This window comes from Ailuropoda melanoleuca, chromosome 4 (assembly GCF_002007445.2).
Source record: "Ailuropoda melanoleuca isolate Jingjing chromosome 4, ASM200744v2, whole genome shotgun sequence".
Taxonomy (NCBI): Eukaryota; Metazoa; Chordata; class Mammalia; order Carnivora; family Ursidae; genus Ailuropoda; species Ailuropoda melanoleuca.
The window spans coordinates 137,154,944-137,176,209 of NC_048221.1; the positions used below are offsets into that span (position 1 = coordinate 137,154,944).

General features: G+C 51.0%; 1 protein-coding gene across 1 annotated transcript in view; it reads right to left on the minus strand.

Annotated features, from left to right (window-relative positions):
• The window catches only part of HPCAL1 (hippocalcin like 1), a 112,500-nt gene that overhangs the window by 62,598 nt on the left and 28,636 nt on the right, over window positions 1-21,266 (minus strand). The gene's annotated exons all lie outside the window — the stretch shown is intronic.

Genomic DNA, 21,266 nt, shown 5'->3' on the forward strand with positions numbered 1-21,266 from the left:
CCGTCACTTGGGCACTGCCTGCTCCTGCCTATCCCACGTGGGTGCCTGCTCTCCTCCATTATGCTAGCATACAGCAAGTGCTCAATAAAGACTCATTGGTTGAGCAACTCAAATTGAATGAGGCAGAGTCAAATCAAACCAGCCATAAGGCCTTTCTCCACCACTCACTAGCTGTGTGACCTTGAGCACATTCCTTACCATCTCTGAGCCTCAGTTTCCTTGTTATGAGAGAGATGGTAACTCCAGTTCACAGGACTATCATGAGACTCGAGTTAGCTAAAGTTTATGAAAGCAATTGGCAAGTTTTCAAGAGCTACAGAATGTTATCCATGTTATTATGAAGAGACAACAGTCACCATGAGAGATATCCTAACCTTCCGAGGCACTAGAGTAATCATTGCAAAATGGAAAGAGCTTTAATCATGATGGTAAGCACTGTGGACACAGCTTAGGGAATCAGTTTAAAATAATTGGTGAATCGTTCATCTCAAGTTCCCAAACCTAACGGTTTCACAGCATCAACGAGGAGGCAGGACAAACCTCCAGAGGCTGGGACTGGTCAAGGACTTTGGTGAGAGATTCCGTCTCCTGATAATTTGAAGCCAACTAGGGTAACTGGTTCAAATTTCAGAGAGACGTGACAGTGTCCTGGGGTGGCCCGACACACAGGGTTTTCCAAGGGAGGCTCACCCACCCTCAGTCAGTATTCTAGAAATTGGGTCCCCCAGCCAACAGGCTGGACGATGAGCTCCTTGAGAGAGGGGCCCATGTCTGGCCACCTCACTCCCACATATCCTCAGTGCTCAGCAAATGTGTGGCACATGTCAGGATCCCAGACAGCTCCACTGAAGGGATGCTAGTGGACAAGAGATGAAAAGTTTAATTAAGAAAGTTCAAAGGGAGAGAGAGAGAGAGAGAGAGAGGAAGGGAGGAAGGAAGGAGGAAAGAGGAGAGAAGAGGAGAAGGGAGAAGACAGGCAGTGGAGAGAGAAAGGGAAGAATCCCAAGAACTCTTCTGGAAAATGCACAGGCCTCGGCTCTACTGCTGGGAAGATAGCTGGTCTCCTGTCACATAGGATTTGTTTCCCAAAGGACAGTTTGATGAAAGGATTGTTTTATTTCTGGTTTTGCTTTCCACTGTTCATCTTTCATAGCTGACCACTCAGGAACTTTGCAAAGAACTCTCTCATGAAACGGGAGAGCCAAAGCTCTCAGCTCACGGGTCCCTCCCAGGTGCTGGGCGTCTGGGGAACTCATCTCCTGGGTGAGGTTTCCTAACACCCTCCCCGCTGGCAACCCCCCCCCACCCTTGGCTACTAGGGCAGCAGCTCAGTGCAGCCCCTTCCAGGGACGCCTCCCCCATACCCTCCAAACCAGCGTGGAGAATCAGGGCCTCTCTCCCAGCCCCGTGCCTCCTCCATCAACGTGCCCTTTAGGGGTATGACTGCCCTCCAAGACTGGGGGGCCTTGCTAGTGTCCCACACCCTGCAGATAAAGAATGACTGGACAAATGGAAAAATGAAAGGCAGCGCTGATCAGCCCACAAGGCAAACTCATAGGTGATGAGGAAGGGGTAAGAGGCAAGTTTAGGGGCTCCCAAGTCAGGTGAAGATGGCAGAGCTGACCCAGCCTTCTTTGAAAAGTGTGTGTAAATGAATCAATAAATACGGAGATAAAACCACCCACCACTGCTGGGGTTGCTGGCCTCCAGGAAAGTGGACCCCTCACTCAGAGTGGAGAGGAGCTGGCTTGACCGCCCACCCACCAGGTAGTGACGTGAAAGTCAGGGTCAGGGTCACGGGAGGCAAGGAAGTGAGGGCCGCAGTTTGTCTGGGTTGGGAGGGTGAGGCCCCAGCCACCCAGCGGGCCTGGAAGGTGGGGTCAGGGTTCATGGTCTTAGAACCTTCCTTCCACGGCCCCAGGGCTGCAGGTGGGAGGCTGTACCTGGGCAGAGGGCCAGAGAGACATAGCTCCATGGTTTGATGGCTCCCCAAGAAGCAGAGGGCAGAAGAAAAGTTCCCCAGGCCAACTCAGGGGGCTGCTGCTGCCATGCACACCGTCAGGATGGGGGGAGGAGAGACTGGGAATCGAGGCGCCTGGTTTCAGCTTCTCAGCCACTGTCCTACAATAGCTCGCTTGCAGGGGCTACAAAGGAAAGCAGACGTGGGAGAAGCCAGGTAAGAAGCAGCCCCCACTGAGTCTTCGGAAGTACTGGGCCAGGGACGCCAGATCACCTTGGAGGCTGGACTCCATCCTGAGGGCTGCCTGGAGCCCCTCGCTGGCCAGTCTGCACGTCTGCCACTGCCCAGCCACCATCTCAGTCACCTGGAGCACATTTCCAAAGGCTCCCTAGATGGTTACTGGACCACTTTACTCCTGCTTCTCTCTTCATACTTTCTACTTAAAAAAATGGGGCTCAACCCAGCGATCCCGACATCCTGACATCACATCTGCCCCCCAATTATAAAGTGGGACCAGAGTCATTGCAATCGGCACCACGTGTAGCCAGAAACTGGACCCAAACACTCTTCTCTTGCAGCAAATCCCCGTGGCCCAGGAGAAAGGCTCCGTTACTCGGGGCTGCACACAGCAAAGCCATGTTTGGAAGGTGAAAGGAAGCAGGTTCGGGGGAGGGTGATGGGTGGCAGCTACGGCCCCAAATCATAGCCACGTGTCCCCTGAGGGGCAGAAGCTCTGGAGGGTGTAGACCTGGGGAGGCATGGCCGTGCCCCCCTCTGCCTCCAGTTGCTCCTTCCGCTGTCTCGCTCCTGGCACACACAACAACACGCTTTCTCTGCCTAACGACGAGGCACCGTTTCGTAACAGGAAGACAGATCTGTCGTTATCACGGTGGGAGTGGGAATGTGCGTGAAGGAGAAAACCAGGGTTTCTTGATTTTCTTCTCTCCATTGCAGGCGGGGAAACAGGAGTAAAAATCATTGTTCTATAGACACCTCGTGGGGAGGGAAGGTCGTGATGTTTAGAAGAACCTGCTGGGTCCGCGGTGGATCTCAATCTAGGGAGATCTAATAAAGATGCGAGAGGCGTTTGTGCTCTTCCTAATACACTCCTTGGAGGAAACGCACTGCGAGCGAGGGTGTGAAACCAATCAGGGCAGACCCGCGCAGCATGGAACCTCCCTCCCGCATCCACCCGCGGTCGTTTATCGGGACCAGTGGCAGCTTCCTGGCCACGGCAGCAGCACAGAAGGTACGAGACTCCGGCCTCACAGCACACAGCTCATGCCGCAGAGGAAGAAGGGAGATAAGCAAGCACTGCAACATAATAAGGAAAATGCACACACCAGGAGGAGCCAAGCCTAGGGCAGCGCGCGAGCCCGAGCTGGTGGGTCGGGAGTCGTGAATTCCATCATGGGGGCATCACCTGCCGAGGCTCTCCCTCCTCTCCCCTCCCCGCAGCCGCCTGGACTCCAGTGTTCCCAGCACACTGCCTCCGGCCCCCTTTGCCACCCTGGACCTCAGGACGCAGCTCCCTGAATGGATGGGACCGTCAGAGCAGATGCCTACCCCACAGGTCGAGAGATGACTATTTGAAACAGCTCTGCAGATGTGGACGGAGAGCCAGGGTGTGTGGGATGGTAGCCCTGCAGGTGCGACCCTGAACATGGTCGGGCCGGAAGAGTGTGCAGGGAGAGGCCCACACGGGCGCAGGGAAGGAGCTGAACCTGGGGGCGGGTGGGTGGCTAAGACCTAGAGGAAGGCCGGGGCTGGGCCCAGAACCCCATGGGAGAACATAGAGAACAAAGGTGAGGGTTTTATTGTACACCCACCGCTCACTTTGTCCCGCCAACACTGGGGGGCCCTTTCCTGCTGGCCAAGCCCCAGGGTGGTGTGGATACAGGGCACAGACTCACTATGGTGCCAGACAGAGCTGGGTCCCCATCCTACCTTTACACCTCGGACCAGTTACTTAGCCTTTCCGGCCGGCTGCAGGACAAAGGGGACTGTGTGATGCCACATCCAGATACCGGGCACAGAGCAGTGCTCCCGCTGCCCCCCACTGTCCGGGCCTGCCCCTCCCTACCTCAAGCTTCTCCTCAGCTGTGCTTTGAGGCCTAATTCAAGCCACCCCCCAGGAACCCCCAGGCTAGAAGGGGTATCCTACCACGAATGTAGGCGCTGTGTGTCTTTAGAGAAGTTACCTAACCTTGCTGGGCGTCAATTTATGTATAAAACAAAGACAATAACACCTGCTTCAGAGGGTTGTGGCTGGAATCGGAAGAGCAGATGTGCAAGTGAATAAGCAAACGAGTAAAGGAAAGGGCCTGGCACGGAGCGAGCATGTGAAAAGTGTCAGCAGTGTCAGGACTGAGCCCCTCGCGGGCCAGGACATGCTGCAGACACAAGGTGCGTTTTCTTCCATGGCTCCTGTCACAGCGTTTGGTGCAGGTGGAATGCTCCATAACGCAGACAGCAGGGTGGGCAGGAGGGAGCCCTCCCCGCCCATGATGTAACCACCCCTGCCAGGGAGTGGAAAGCTGACTTCCCAACCCCGAGGAAGCCGGGAACCTCCTCCTGGCCGGGGAGTCCCACACTGTCCCTTCCCAGATGTGAGGCAGGGGCCCTTGGGATCCCAGGCCAGGGGGCCCGACCCCAAAGTGTGCTTTCCAAGGAGAGAGAAAGGCCGGGCGGGGGGTGGACTCAGGGCACTGGGCAATCTCCCCCTCTCTCCTCCTGTTCCCTCACCTTTCTCTCTGTCTCTCTGCTTGCCTCTCTCTATCTCCCGCACCCCCCCATCGCATCCCCCTCTCAGCCTCTCTCCCCCCATATTTGGAGAGAGGGCAGGACCCCCTCTGCGACCATGCAGGCGGGCATCCCGCAGAACGTCTTCAGGCTGCTTCTCTCGCAGTTATAAACAAGCACGTTTTGCCAAAAGGCCCACAAATCAATATCATCCCACTCCGTGCAGTTCCTGAGGTAAATGACTGCTGCGTGACTAATGTTCCTGGGGATGAGAATGCACTCTCCAAGACAGCCCAGCACCTCAGCCTGGGGCTCCTGTCTCCAAATAAGAGAAAATAGGTACTGATTTCCCAGACCCTCAGGGCAACGGCCTATGCCCCACCCCCCAGCAGGAGCCAAAAGAAACCTTCACAAGGTCATTCTTTATCTTCATAGAAAAAAGTGTGTACATCTAACATGGAGTTTAATCATCCCAGGCCTTTGCAAAACTAGCTTCTCCATCTCCTTGAGCCCTGGGCGATAAGCAGATAACAAAGGAAGTCAAACCCTTATTGATTTTCCCAGCCATTCGTTGGGTGTTTCTGTACAAACTAACACAGTCGGAGACAGTCTCCAGGAAAAGCAGTCATGACTAAACACCCAGCGTTGCTCCCTACTTACTTTTTAGTGATCAGTGAAGGGTGTGACTGTCCCATAAACTCCTATGCACCCTTCAACGCCCAATCCAAATGCCCTCTCTCTTTGTTGCCACCAACCACCTCAGGAAGGTGTCCCGCCACTTGCTCCCCCCAGGCTTTCCGAAGGCTGGGTGCACAGGCCCGTCTGCCTCCTGACCTTCCACTAGCCTGTGAGCTCCTGGGGCACAAGGACACTGTCTTCCCCACCACGCGCTCTAAAGCACCTAACGCCACACCTGGTTCACAGAGGAGGCTCGGCGGGCTTGTCAGGTGAAGCAGCGAGGAGGAGGTAACAAAAGTTTGCAAAACGAAGGTCACATCTCAAGTTTTCACACTAGGCCCATACAAGGGCCTGCACATTTAGTATCAGAAGCGCTCGGGAAATCTAGGTCACTTGTACCATAAGCCCCCACCCACATTCCCATCCCCAGAGCTATGCAAGATCGCAGAGAGAGGCCGAAAGGAGGTCTGAGGAGTCGGAAGCTCTTCCCCGCCTTAACCGTGTGGGGCCTCAGGAAGAGTGTGAGGCTTGCAGCCAACACCTGGCTTGGTGTCTTGGCGCCTCGGCCTCCAGCTGTGCGATGAGCCAGGGAGCCCCAGTTTACTCCTCCGTGCAAGGAGGACACTGGTGCCTCCAGGCCACTTTGGCAAGGGAAACTGTAAGGCACCTGACCCTGACCCGGCCTTACCTTGGCAAGGCTGGCCTCGGTTTGCACCCAGAATTTCTGAGAAGATCGGAGGTTCTGTTCAAGGGAGCAGTGGAGGGGAGGGGCCGCTTACAGGGAAGGGGAGAATAAAGGCACTGGCAGGCTCCCGAGAGGTCTTTAAGTGCCTGGCAGTGGGAGGCACTCAGAAAACATCTGCCGGATGACGGAGGCAAAGGAGCGCGGGGACCTGCCCTGCCATGGGAAGCCACCCTGACCTCACGGTCCCATACTCAACACAGGTGCACAAGCTTTTGTCGATTCTCAAACCAACCTTTGAGGCTGGCAAGGCAGAAAACTGAGGTACAGGGGCGCCTGGGTGGCACAGCAGTTAAGCGTCTGCCTTCGGCTCAGGGCGTGATCCCGGCGTTATTGGATCGAGCCCCACATCAGGCTCCTTCTGCTGTGAGCCTGCTTCTTCCTCTCCCACTCCCCCTGCTTGTGTTCCCTCTCTCGCTGGCTGTCTCTATCTCTGTCAAATAAATAAAATCTTAAAAAAAAAAAAAAAACTGAGGTAGAGAGAGGCCAAGTGACCTTTCCATGGTCCTCCAACAAACGAACCGCAGGCAGAGAAGTGCATCCTCGCCGACTGCCTGCCGGCCCAGGGTGCTGGGGAGTATCTCTGCTTCCATCTTACCCTGGTCAACCACACGTCCAGCCACCTTCTGTCGGCAGGACTGACAAAGCATTGTCTTCGCGAAGTCTTTGTTTTCAGTGACCAGTTCAAATCAAAAAGCGGTTAAGTGTCTAACTTGCTCACAATTTTTTTTTTAAATGTCAAGAACGGTACCTGTCTTTAAAGAACTTACTAGCTTGTCAGAAAGACTAGAAGATTCTTTTCACTCTGCTCCAGTGAGTGCAAGGAGCTGAAACGTTCCATATCTGGGCAGAAGGCCTGGCAGAGCAGGGAGACTCCAACAGTGCTCCTGCTGGGAGCGCCTGGCCTTGAGCTCCTTCCCACCTCTCTGTGGAGGCCTGAGGTCTCATGACCCCCCAGTATTGAAATCAGATCCCCAGAAGACTAGAGAGGAAGGGACATGCTTGGGTCTTGCCCCAGCACGCATGACCTGTGCCAATGGAACCAGCTGCCGATGGAGGATGAAGTCAATTGCTTCCTGGATGATTAATTTAGAATCAGACACAAACCTACTGGGAAATCAGTCCATTAAGAAAGAGATTCAAGACCAGAATGGGAAAGTTCCAGCAATATGTGGGTGGGGATCAAGGTATATTCAACATCCTAAGGGGTTTGAGGAATTAGGAAGGGGAAAAAAGGAGGGTCCCAAACACAGCAAGGGGAACTCCATGCAGAACGTCCCTCTCCTAGAAATCTGAGATGGGGAAAGGGGAGGAGTTCAGAGAGGGGAGGTTGGGGGCGTAGTGTGCACAGGCAGCAGGGCTCCTGGCGTTGCATTTTAAAAATAGTAGCTTTCCTGAGATATAATTCACAAAGCACACAACGCACAAATCTCAGGTATGTAACTCAGTAATTGCACAGAGTTGTGCCATCACCACAATCAATTTCAGGACATTTCATCTCCCCCAGAAGACACCCACACCTATTAAGAGCCACTCCCCTTTCCCTCCAAGCCCCCAGCCCCAGCCCCGGGCAGCCCCGAATCTACTTCCCGTCTCTGTAGATTTGCCATTCTGGACATTGCATATACGTGAAATCGCACAATCTGTGGTCTTTCATGGCTTACTTCCTTCACTCAGCCTATTGTTTTCAAGCTTCTTCTGTAGTGATAGCATGTGAACAGGACTTCCTTTTCGTTGCCAAATAATAGTCCACTGGAAGGATCTGACACATTTTGTTTACTCATTCATCAGTGGATGGACATCTGGGTTGTCTCCACACGTACGTGCACGTTTCACGTGGATGAGTTTTCCTCTCCTTGGGGTGTTGCTGTGTCACGTGGAAACTCTCTGTCTTACCTTGTGAGGAACGGCCAGACTATTTTCCAAAGCAGCCGCACCAGTTACGTTCCTACCAGCAATGTTGAAGTGTTCCGATTTCTCCGAATCCTCGCCAACACTTGCATTTATCGGACTTGTTGATTCTGGAAATCTCGGTGTGAAGTGGTATCTTGTGGTTTTGATTTGCATCTCCCTGATGACTAATGATGTTCAGCATCTTTTCATGGGCTTGTACATCTTTGGAGAATGCCTATTCAAGGCCTTTGTCCTACTTTTAATGGCTTTTTTAAATACTAAGTTCTGAGTCCTTTTATCTATCCTAGATACAAGTGCAGAGTACACATGACTTGCAAATATTGTGTTCCATTTTGTGGGCTGTCTTTTCACTTTCTTGATGGTGTCCTAAGAGCACAGAAGTTTTAAATTTTGATGAAGTTCAATTTGCCTATTTTGTCCTTTGGTCATTTATTCTTTTGTTATTATATTCAAGAAACAATTGCTTAATTCAAGGTCCAGAAGAATTACACCTATTTTTCTTCTAAGAGTTTTATGGTGTTAGCTCTTACATTTAGGTCTTTGATCCATTTTGAGTTAATATCTATAAATGGTGTGAGGTAGGGGTCCAACTTCATTCTTTTACATGTGACTATTGAGTTGTACCAGTACCATTTGTTGAAAAGGCTATTCTTTCTCTACTGAATTATTTGCTACCTTTGAAAATCAATTGACTGTAAATATGAGGGTTTATTTCTGGAATGTGAATTATATTCCATTGCTATGTATGCCTCTCTTTGTGCCAGTACCACACTGTATTGATTATCTATTGTTTTGTAATAAGTTTTGAAATCAGGAAGTACAAGCCCTCCTTTTCTTTTTCAAGATTGTTTGGCTATTCTAGGTTCCTTGAATTTCCATATGAATATTAGAATCAGCTTGTTGATTTCTGCAAAGAATTCAGCTGGAATTTTCATAGGGAGTTGTGTTGAATCTATAAATTAATTTGGGAGCAATGCCATCTTCATAATAGTAAGCCTTCTGATCCATGAACATGGGACGTCTTTCCATTTATTGAGGTTGTTAATTTCTTTCAAAGTGCGTTGTCAGTTTCAGAGTAAGTCTTGCACTGCTTTTGTTAAATTTATGCCTGAGCATTCTATTATTTTTGATGCTACTGCAAATAGATGTATTTTCTTCATTTAATTTTCAGGTTCTTCATTGCAAGTGCACAGAAACGCAATTCATTTTTTTTTTTTAAAGATTTTATTTACTTATGAGACAGATAGAGACAGCCAGTGAGAGAGGGAACACAGCAGGGGAGAGGGAGAGGAAGAAGCAGGCTCCTAACCGAGGAGCCTGATGTGGGACTCGATCCCAAAACGCTGGGATCACGCCCTGAGCCGAAGGCAGACGCTTAACGACTGCGCTACCCAGGCACCCGCAATTCATTTTTTATATTGGTCTTATATCCCACAACCTTACCGAACTTGTTTATAAGCTCTGACAGTGTTTTTTAGTGGATTTCTTAAGACCTTCTATATGTAAAATCATCTTGTCTGCAAATAGTTTTAATTCTTACTTCCCAATCTAGATGTCTCTTATTTATTTATGCTTTTTGTGTTTTTGGTTTGGTTGCTTTTGGTTATTTGTTTGTTTACTTGCCTGCCTGCTATCTACAGCTAGAACTTCCAGTACAATGTTGACTCGAAGTGGCAATGGTGGCCATCCTTGCCTCATTCCTGATCTTAGAGAGAAAGCTTTTTGTATTTCACCACTGAGTACGACATCAGCTGTTACGTGTTTAAGTGTAAAAATTTCAGCCTGGAATTGATAACATTGTGAGACTTAAGTAGTTAAGAGAAGGAATCACACAAAATGTTCTATATGTAAAATGAGCATAGATGCCTCCCCTGAACTGCCCTTGGACTATGGGATGCACAGCATCCCCTGTGAGGAACAGGGCCTGCCAGATGCTTGGGGTGGGCTGCTCTCTGATTTCACCAAGACTCAGCCGTGCTTGTCCTCAAAGCTGCCTACACAGGTTGTACTTCTGTAATTACATAACTTAATTAAATTTTATGTAAACCATTGGAATAGGGGTTTAAAAGGAATTGTTTTTATGAAACAAGTGTTGGATATTTGGGGAAGATCACTGCTAAATTAGGCATGGACAAAAATCACTGTATGATACTGGGGGGTGTTCTATGAAAATCTGCAAGTAATGGGTTCTCAGTCCCTATTTCACTTCATAGAAACAGAAACTGAGAATCAGAAAAAGCAGAGGGGACATTAAAGAGTAATGCAAAAAAGATAATATGGACAACATCTAGTAGACCCATAATGCAAGAAAGGCTTCAGTCTTAAATCAGGGGGCAGGCGGAATGAATGCATGTTTTATGTTAAAATAGAATGTTCCAGGTATGTCTACATCATTTTTTTTTTGATCCCCTCTTTACTAATCTTTTTCAATCAAGCAACTCGCTGCCAGGGCGGATGGTACCAGAAGAGGGCTTCTTCTGGGACACGAATACAATGGTGGTTACCTGGACAGGTATGACAAAATGTCACTTTTTTTCTACCTCCTTTTTACCATTTGGTTTTTTCAAAGCGTTCTAATGAGTATGTATTGCTTCTACAGCAGAGAAAATGTGTAATAAAATAACTTTTTTAAGATCCAGATTCTATTATTTCCTGCTAACCATGGGAAGGAATCCAGAAATGCCACCCTGTCCTGGCCAGCATTGTCCCTGGAGCCAATGACGTGCCCCAATGCTATGAAGATCAACAAGAAATATGGAAAAGGAACAATACAGAACACCAAACTCATCAGGAATCCCTGGCTCGAGTGCATTGCCATTTTGAGAGTTAATTAACACTGACACTGACTCCTTACTTTGGCTGAAGCTGAGACAGGTCCCTTCACAGAGCTCTTTGGTTCACCTGCTGAAAGGCAGGCTTGCTTTTGGAAGAAGGTTCAAGTAACACCACACCAGGCAAATCTCGGTTTCCTGGGAGAAGACCAGAATTCAGAGTATTTTTGCAGAAAGGCAGTGTTTCTGCTTTGCTCCGCGCAGGATGAGGGGGCCAACAGGTGCATCTCGCTGGACCTAAATTCCTCCATCACCACCCTGATTCTTCATCCTAGCACTGTGCTAGGTTTACAGTAGGCATCTAATAATGGAATGAATGCTGCACTTGAGAGTAGTTTATCAGGACACTGGGCCTTCTCTTACAGCCCCAGGCTTCTGGAACGGCAGAGGCTGCTGAAAAATGCATACACACACACACACACACCACCATACCCACAGCCTCACATTCTCATAATTACTGGCTCTTATGTTTGAAATACAGTTTGCTAAGCCAGACCCTGTCTGAATCTCCGAGGACACAGAAATGAAGGGATCGGGAGCAGAAAGCAAGTCAATATGGCCAATGCCCTGTTCCAGGGACACAGTGGATTCCAAGGGTAGGAAGAGGGCCTCCAGGAACTCCCAACCTCCCCCAGACATGAAGAAACGGCCCCACGGCCACAGAAAGAGGTGATAACCAAGCTGTGTTGAAACCTGCGGGGAACGAGGGCCCACGGGACCCAGAGAGTCTGAGCTGGGCTTCAAGGAAAGGGAAGATGTAGTTTGGGCATGACACCCCCAGATCAGACCCAGAAACCCCAGAGTAGCAAGAGGCGCTTCCAAACGAGGGATGGTAGCCGTGGCCGTTTGAAAAGTTTGCCTCCCCCACCTCTGCCCCGCCTCGATCCCCGCCTGTGACTGGAGCTAGGGTTAATGAGCATTCTCAGGCGTTGGGAGGCACATCTTAGACCTAACATGAAATCACTGTGACCCAAGCCAGCCACGAGCTCAGGAGGAAGCCTTCCCTGGATACCCTGCCCCTTGCCCCCTATGGTCCTGATGCAGCTGAGCCTGGCAGGGAGGAGTTGCTCAGAGGGGTAGGTTAGAGTCGCAAGACCAAGCCAGGGACAGGGGTTCTAGAAACTTCTGAAAGTGAACTCCAGCAATGCAATACTCGGGCTTCCCTAGGGTGCTCTGTTCCTCTGAGGATGAAAACAGTTTGCACCACTTTACAAGCAGATATAAATCCCTTAGAGAATGGTCTGGCGGGGATGGGGAGGGGGCAGTGGTAGAGAGGGAGAGAGAAACCAATGTTTAAAATTGAATGTTATCAGAGTGGTCCTGTCTCCAACAGGAAGGAGAGAGAAGGTGGAAGGGGGAGCAGGGCCAGCACCTATGGATGTACTGGGGGGAATGGGAGCCTATATCGTATATTCTAGCAAAGGGGAGGGGGTGAGGAAGCGATACACTGTCATCTCATTTTTATATGATCAGATTGAAAATAGAGTACGGGTACCCCTTACAAAATGCAGGGGTTAGCAGTGCTGACCCCCACCTCCCAAGGGTCAGAAATCTGTGTATAACTTTCAACTCCCCCCAAAACTACTAATTGCCTACTGTTGACCGGAACACTTACCAATAACATAAACGATCACTTACACATATTTTGTATGCTGTATTATATCCTGTATTCTGACAAAAAAGCCAGTTAGAGAAAAAAAGCCAGTTAGAGAAAAAAAGCCAGTTAGAGAAAAGAAAATCTGATTAAGAAAATGACAAGAGAAAATACATTTGACAGCACAGTGCTATATTTATGAAAAAAATCCCACCCACAAGCAGACCACCCCTTGAGCCCTGCAAACCCGTCCTGTTCAAAGGTCAACTTCTGCTCAATGATGTTCCCAAACGTTGTCCCCACACCTCATCAATGCAAATAATCACCCATCTGGAGGGAGGGGGTGTTGTACATAATTAATTTGTTTCCTACGTTAATTTTTAAAATATTCTATGAACACACATATCTCACGTTTCTGTTCAGAAAAAGTTCAAGCGCACAATTTTTTAAAAAGATTTTATTTATTTATTTATTTGAGAGAGAGAGGGAGAGAGCACAGAGGGAGAAGAAGACTCCCCGCTGAGCAGGGAGCCCGACGCAGGGCTTGATCCCAGGACCCCGGGATCATGATCCGAGCCAAAGGCAGACGCTTAACCAACTGAGCCACCCAGGCGCCCCCAACCCCACAACTTTTAAAAGTCTTTCTAAGACAAGTAATGTGGACAGCCTCCTGGTAGGACACGATTAACCTCACCTCGATTCCCGTAACAGCCCTGAGCATAAGGGCCTCCACGCTACAAGGGAACAGACCAAGGATGAGAGAGCGGACAGAGCGGCCCAAGGTCGCCCCGCCAGCCCACCGCCAAAGCTGAGACAGTGGTGTCCTCACACCTGGGAAAAGGCTTCTTTGGTGTTTTCTGAAGACCCCAGACAGCGTGCAATAGGAGGAGAGGGAAGGGGGGAGCCGCGTATGCAGAGCAAGCCAGATGCCTGTCCGTCTTTCTCATTTGATTATAAAATATTTCTGAGCTACCAGATGGTGTAATAGTGGCTGCGGATGCCCCGATACTTTCTTTATTTCTTTGCACAGGGCTCCATTTCAGGGATCTGGAGAGTGATAGCCAAGAAGCTATTGTGGAGTTCCATAAAGACAATAACCGTAGAATTGAAGGAACGCCGTGCATTGCACCTGCTTCCCAGATCGGCGGGCCTTAGGCTAATCCCAAGGCACCTGGGGGCACTGGGCAGAGCCTGCCAGGGCCCCTTCCTGGCACGGCCGGCCGCCGGGGATCGGAGCTCTGTTACATAATTAATCCCTGGCTCGGAGGCGCAGCACTCTGCTGGCTGGTGCGGGGACGGGCCGTGGAGGGAGCGAACATCAAAGACCACATCTTCCTTGTCCTCCAAGATCAAAGCCGCGGGGTTGATGAGTTCACCGTAGCACTCCATCTTCTGCTTGGCTTGTCCTGCCTTTTTTGTTTCTTGTTTAGTTTTTAATAAGAGACCCTTCATCCCTGGTCCTTCAACAGCTCAATAACCTAGTTAAAAACACAACAGGTCAGGGCTCTTAGCAGATGCGCAAGACGGGCTCGGGCTCAAAGAACCGGTGCACTAATGTTCTCAATAACCCAGAGAGGAGCGTGGGTCTTTCTGAGCTGGAAGCTGGCTCTCAAATTACTTGCTTAGGGAGAGTGCAGCCGTGGGCCATTTGTCCAGCCTGCCCCAGACAGACTGCAGACTGACCCTTTTCCTCTCTTCCCTGGGCCGCCCCCCTTACCCCTGACCCACCTCCCCGCAAGAGAGCAGCAGAAAGACTTCATATGCCACCAGGACCGATCTGAATGTCCTTCCATAAGGATAAATTTTGTTTCTGGCCTTTGGTTTTAGTCGCTCCTAGCTGGATCACTCTGAGCCAGCGGTGGCCTCACTCAGTCCACGGCCTACAGTCAAAGGCAGCTGCAGCTTGCAAACCCGTTCACCAGGTCCCCTAGCCAAAGCCACCGCTCAGCCTGAAAATGCTACAGACTTCAAGAAACCTCCAAATCCAGAAGCAAAAGAAAGAACAACCCTGGTAACAGCAGGAATAGCTTATGTGGAAGTCAGCAGGCCTGCCTGGTGGCCCACCATCCAAACATTCACCCCCTCCCCTGCTCCCCAGGAGTCCCGGGGGAGATAGGGTGCTGTCAGTCCTTCACACACTAGTGAGAATTACCAGCGGGTTGTAGTCATCTTGCTCGAGAAGAAAGCCACTCTCTGAGGATGGGCCTTTTTAGTGGAGGAGCAGGAGAAAGGGGGATAAGTAATGCGTGTACTGTGTTTTAGGGAGTGGGACAGGCCTCTGTGGGTTGCTGGAGTGGGCACCTGAGGGAAGAATAGTCTTTGGCAGGATGGACACACTAGGGGAGGGGGGTACAAAGAGGAATAAAAAGGAACAAATGTTTCTCTTGTCCTAAAACTCTGCCATTCTCAACCCTGACCTCAGGTAGGGAGAAGGAAAGAGTCCCTCCTTCTCTCTCTTGTCCCACACGGGACCCTGACCAGGAGCTAGCCATCACTAAAGCCCGTGTTTCTGCTGTGTGGCTCAGCCCACCCATAAGGGGGATGGAAGACCTCAAGAGGAGAAACAACATGGCTACTTACATGCCACAGCCTTGGATTCAGGCCACAGGACAGACAGAGAGAATCCTCAGAGGCCGGGCCAGAACGTTCTGGCTCGGCCCCTGGAGGGCAGATGGCCCAGCCCGGGAACATATTGTGCCTCTCCTTGACCAGTGACAAAACAAAACTCAACTAGAGAAAGAACGGGAACCACAGAAAGGAGCTTATTGAGTGGCTTCAACATATCCGGCTCTTTACAGCCCAGACACCTTAGCACATGCTGTTCCTTATGCCTGGAATGCGGTCACCCCGATTTCTTCCCATGCCAAAAGTCTAGCATCCTTTAAAGCCCAGGCAAGCGTTACCTCCCTGGGAGGCCTCTCCTAACCCCTCCCACGCTGGGTTAATTAGTTCCTCCTGGAGCTCTCTGGGCACTTGTCCTCGTGGGCAGTATTATTCATATCTGTGCTATCCTGATGGGGCTGGAGCTTTTTAGTGCCCTAGGCCGGGACCCAGAACTGTCTGGCCTGGCACGCGGGATGCAGGGCCATGGCCTTGGAGAGGGTGCAGTGAGCCCCCAGGGGAGAAGGAGGACAGCCCCCACCGCCCACACTCATTGAGTGTGGAGTCAGGGATTCCTCACCAGCCATGAAATTCCATCTTACATCTTACCGACTCCCACCTAAATGAAACAGATAGCAACACTGTGAAATGAAGGGCCCCTTCCTTCAAGTTCAGACTTGGGGATCTTTGTGAAATATTTGCGTTTTCTCCAGGGTAATCCGGAGAGTACTGCCCCTAAGAACATGGCATCTGTCAGGAAGCTCCCCCCACCCCAGCCCCTGCGCAAGCTGCGCAGCCCCACCCTCCCTGCGAGGTTACAACACAACCAAGCAGCCACAGAATCACTTCCCGATTTTCACAAAGCCAACAGCTCCCATTTAAGTTTCCGGGTCTCTGGGCGGCTGCCAGTGTATTTGGGAGAGTTCCTGCTTAAAGACCCCAGACCCCACAGGCCCTCACCCCGGGGTCACCATCAAGCCTGACGGAGAGGGCCTGGCGGCACACATGTAGTTACGTCCCTGCCATGATTTCTATTATGAATCTGGACCCCTGGGTCGTCAACCCAAACCATCAGAAAAATTGCCCAGGACAGCCCATTTAAAGCCTAACCCTGCTGAAATTCTGCCTCTGGATGGCTTACAGTGCAGCGGGCCATCACATGTAATTTATTCGGACTCAAAGACGGATCCAATATAGCATCTAGAATTTAGAACAGATGTTTGGGGTGGGGGGTGATTTAGCCTGGAGAACAGAAGTCTGAGGGTTAATTTAGTAAAACCATCATGATTATAAAAGCTCTTTCTTATCCAGAGGACAGTAAACAGGACAGGCACCCAGGTACTGGGGTGGCTGGTGGGGGGGGGGGCACTGGGCCAGGAGGAAATTTGCAGGGCCTTGCAGGATGCAGTTTCTTCTCAAACCGTCCAAGTCCCAAAGGAACCTCCCTTGGCATCTGGAGTGAGAACCTAAAAACAAAGTTTTGGGAGAAATAGCATGGGCCCAGCAAGCTCAGTCCCTCTGAGCCTGAATCTCTGGGGGACAAATCGGGTGCCACCCCGCCAGGGACATGCCGTGCCCCGTGACAGCTGGTCTCTCAAGTTCACCTTCCTTCTATTGTAAGCGATATTCCGAGTTATCCAACAGGAAAGACACGCTATTAACCAGACCATCTCTCCGCCAGCCTCTGGAAAACATTATCCTTTACCGAGATGGTGCAGTTTTCAGCAACAGGCTCTACAATAGAACAGCCCTTCTTTACGTGGTCAGAACAGTCTGGAAGCCCACACTGAGGAACTCCAGGAATCAGCAAAGGAAGCGTTAATATCCTTTTGGTTCAAGGGAGGAACGTGGGCTCAGAGAGGTTAGACGACGTGTCCAAAGCCACACAGCTGGCGAGGGATGAAATTTCACCCCGAGGTCCATCTTACTTCTGCTCTGCGGGGAAGGGGAGGGTGGGGGAGAAACCAGGGCAGGTATGAACCCACCTCCCACTTGATCCTCACATTTTTGAAAAGTCACAGGATGAGAAACCAAGTGATGTCATGTGCCCACAGATTCTACCAGATCCTTGAGTCTTGCGGTGTCACCTCGCACGCTCTGTACCTCGACTTCCCCTTCTGTAAAACGAAGAGAATAACGTCTTACCTCACCATGTCGGCGTTTAAAACTTTTTCTTATAAAAAATTGCCAGGGCGCCTGGGTGGCACAGCGGTTAAGCATCTGCCTTCGGCTCAGGGCGTGATCCCAGCGTTATGGGATCGAGCCCCACATCAGGCTCCTCTGCTATGAGCCTGCTTCTTCCTCTCCCACTCCCCCTGCTTGTGTTCCCTCTCTCGCTGGCTGTCTCTCTTTGTCAAATAAATAAAAAAAAATCTTTTAAAAAAAATTGCCAATACATACAAAACAGAGAGACTGGTATCGAGACTGACGGGTCCCCGGGACCCAGCTTCAGAGGCCAGCGCACAGTGCATCTTGTCCCCCCTCGGCCACACGCCCTGCCCGTACCCCGCGTTTCCTGGCGACACCCCCTGCCCCCCGACTGTCACCCACGGTTTCAGCACGCCGCAGGGCTGGTTTGAGAACTACAGCCGTGGCACGAGTAATGCGCTCAGACCCGGGTGCTGGCGTGCGGCACGTTACTCGGTACCGGCAGCCTGGCATCCTCGCTCTTACTGAAGAAGTGAGCTGACACGAGCACCGTGCCACCACGGCCACACTCCAGGCGGCCTCGGCTACTACGACCACTGTGCATCGCCGTTCTGTCGGGTGGGGCCACTGTCACCTGCCTCAGCCATCTCGTGGGTGCACTTCAAAGCTCTGCGGGAATACAGATGGTCCCCGACGGACGATGGTACGACTAACAGCTTCTGACCCGATGGCGCAGCGAAAGCGAAAAGCATTCGGTAGAAGTCAGACTGCAATTTCGAATTTGGATCTGTCCCGGGGTTCTCACGATGCTGGGTGGCCGCAGCTCCCAGGCCACCCCGTGATCACGAGGGCGAACAGCTGAGACACTGACAACAACACTGCCCCCACACAGCCATTCTGTTTCTCAAGTTCAGGACGGTGTTCAATAAACTAACCCTGAGATGTTCAACCCTTCACTATAACATGGGCTTCGGGTGAGATGACTTTGCCAGCTGTCAGCTGACGAAGCGTTCAGAGCACGGCTAAGGCAGGCCAGGCTAAGCTACGATGTCTGGCAGGTTAGGTGTATTAAATGCATTTCGACTCACAGTATTTTCAACTTGCAGTGGATTGACTGGGGACATCACCTTACTGTCAGGAGGGGAAGATGGGTGCAGGGGTGGGCTCTCTGGACGGTACCCTCATCCTCCAAAAACATGGTGTTAAGGGGTCTTGGTAAGTCGACCCAGGGCCTGGGTGTGCCCCGCAGGTCAAGACCGTGTCTTACCGTCTTCATACACCTGCTGCCCCCACAGAGCAGGGCACGGAGAAGGTGGCCAAGCAATCACAGCCTCGGCTCTGAAGCACCTGCTGGTGCCGACCGTGCAGACATCGCCCTGAGGAGTCCAAGCTCCACCCCAAAGTGGCAACTCACCCACTTTACCGACGGGGAGACTGAGGTTCGAAAGGATGAAAATCTCACAACTAATATCCAGGCCTGTCTGGTTCCAAGTTCACACTCTGTCTCCTTGTGTTGCCCCCAATAACGTATCAAAATATGGCCCATTATCATCCCCTTTGTTTTGTTTTGAAACGATACAGTTGCGCGGTTCCTAGTGTATCCACAGGCTTGTGCAGCCATCACCCCGTCTAAGTCAGAGCACTCCCGCCAGCCCCAAAGACACCCCACACCCTGTGCCAGCCACTCCCCACCCCCCTCACCTCCGGCCCTGGCAACCACTAATCCACATCTGTCTCTCTAGAATGGCCTATTCTGATGTTTCATACCAACGAAATCACATACGAGACGCAGCCTTTCGCATCTGGTGTCTTTCCCGCGGCGTATCCTGTTTTCCGGCTCGTCCGTGTTGAAGTATGAGTCGACCCTCATCCCCTTTTGTGGCTCACTAACGTTCCACTGCATGGATAGACCACATTTTGTTTATCCCTCCTCCAGCTGAGGGACACGTGGCTTGTGTCCACTCTTGGCTATTAGGATCAATGCCGCTGCGAACAGTCGCGTACCGGTTTGCGTGGACATGTGTTTTCTTGGGCACGCAGCTGCGAACGGAGCTACGGGTCACACAGTAACTCTGCGTTTAACTGTGTGAGGAACGCCGCCAGATAGTTTCTCCCAAGTGGCTGGCCCAGTGGACAGCCCCACCTGCCAACGAGAGCTCTAATTTCTCCCCATCTTCACCCACACTTATTACTGTCCATCTTTTGGGTTCCGGCCATCCCAGCAGGTGTATCCACTTATAGTCTAGGCATTCACAGCGCACACCGCACCTCTGTGAAACCTCACGGGCTCCCACGGGAAGCACGGGAAGGAGGCAGGGAAGAATTTTACATTTTTTTAAGGTTTTATTTCTTCATCTGAGAGAGAGAGAGAGCACAAGCAGCAGGGTGGGGGGGGAGGCAGAGGGAGAGGGAGAAGCAGACTCCCCACTGAGCCGGGAGCCCCACGCACAGGCTCGATCCCAGGACCCTGAGATCACGACCTGAGCCGAAGGCAGGTGCTGAACCATCCGAGAAACCCAGGCGCCCCGAATTTTACATTTGACAGATGAGCAAACTGCAGGCCCAGAGACCATGAATAACCTGACTCAACGATGACAGCGTGTCACCTCAATGTCAAAGCAATCAAGACCACGAGGCATGTGCCAGCTCAGCTTCTCCTCTGGTCTAGAGACCAAGCGGACGCTTGAGGCTCCACGAGGGACCGAGGAAGGACTCGGTCATTTCGTTTGGCCCCGCCGTGAGGTTTCCTCCGACTGCAGCATTTACCCACGACGCACACCAGTCCCCCGGTCTAAACTGTGCCACTCCCAAGAAAGAGCCACCCTCTCAATAAACAAGCATCTGTCTTCAGTTCCCCCGGCTAACAGGATTTATAATGCTCCCTTACATTTTTCTAATAATAGTAAATCCCCTCCCCAAGTCCAAAGATGGTCAGCGATACCTTAATGCAGATTAAGCCAATGTCGCCACGGCTGGCTCATCCTCAGAGGGCCAGCGGGCTTCCTCAGTGCAGGGCCCGGGCCTCACGCCTCTCTGAGGACCACACAACCGGCCACAGGGCACGTCTGGAAACGGAGCAGAGGCTGGGGGGTGGGAACAAAGGGACCAGGGGGATTTTAGTCACAGACTCCGAAGGCCAGAGTGACAGAGAAAGAGCCCAGCACGGAGTAGGAGTCAGGGCCTCTCCTCGTTACCTGCTGTGCAATCCTGGGCAAATTTCTCAACCTCTCTGAGCCTCAGGCTTCTCACTTATAAAAGGGTGCTAAAACACCCGCACCACCAAACCTCACAAAGCAGCTACGAGAAGTAAATAAAGTTGTTACAGTCATGGGGGGGGGGTGCAGGGGAGTATTTCCACGTAAGGGTATTTTTTTCCTTTAAAAATGAGTCATCCTCATCAGGACGAATAATTATTTATAATTTCACAACAGGAACGCAGTAACAGTTAAAACCTAACTAATAAAAAGCAAAAGCTTTACAAACATGCACGTTCCTAACCTAGCAATTCTACTTCTAAGAATTAATCCTGAGATGTAATGACACAAACTGGTGAGGGCGTCGGGTACAGGAATGTTCATCACAGCATATGGAAAACTTTATTGCTCAAAATCGTCATCGTCCCTTCCCATGGGGGGACGATACTTCTCAGCCCACCAACATCAGGCCCTGCCATATGGTTTGCTTTAGCCAATGACATGTGAGGGGGCTAGAACTGCCCTGTGATCCGGCCACTGCACTACTAGTATTTACCCAAAGGATTCAAAATACTGATTCAAAGGGATGCATGTTCATTGCAGCATTATCCACAACAGCCAAACTACGGAGAGAGCCCAGATGTCCATCAACTGATGAGTGATAAAGAAGATGTGGTCTATATATCACTCAGCCATCAAAAACAATGAAATCTTGCCATTTGCAACAATGTGGATGGAGCTAGAGTATTGTGCTAAGTGAAATAAGTCAGTCAGAGAAAGACAAATACCCTACAATCTCACTCAAATGTGGAATTTAAGAAAGAAAACAGACGAACATATGGGAAGGGGGAAAAGAAAAAAG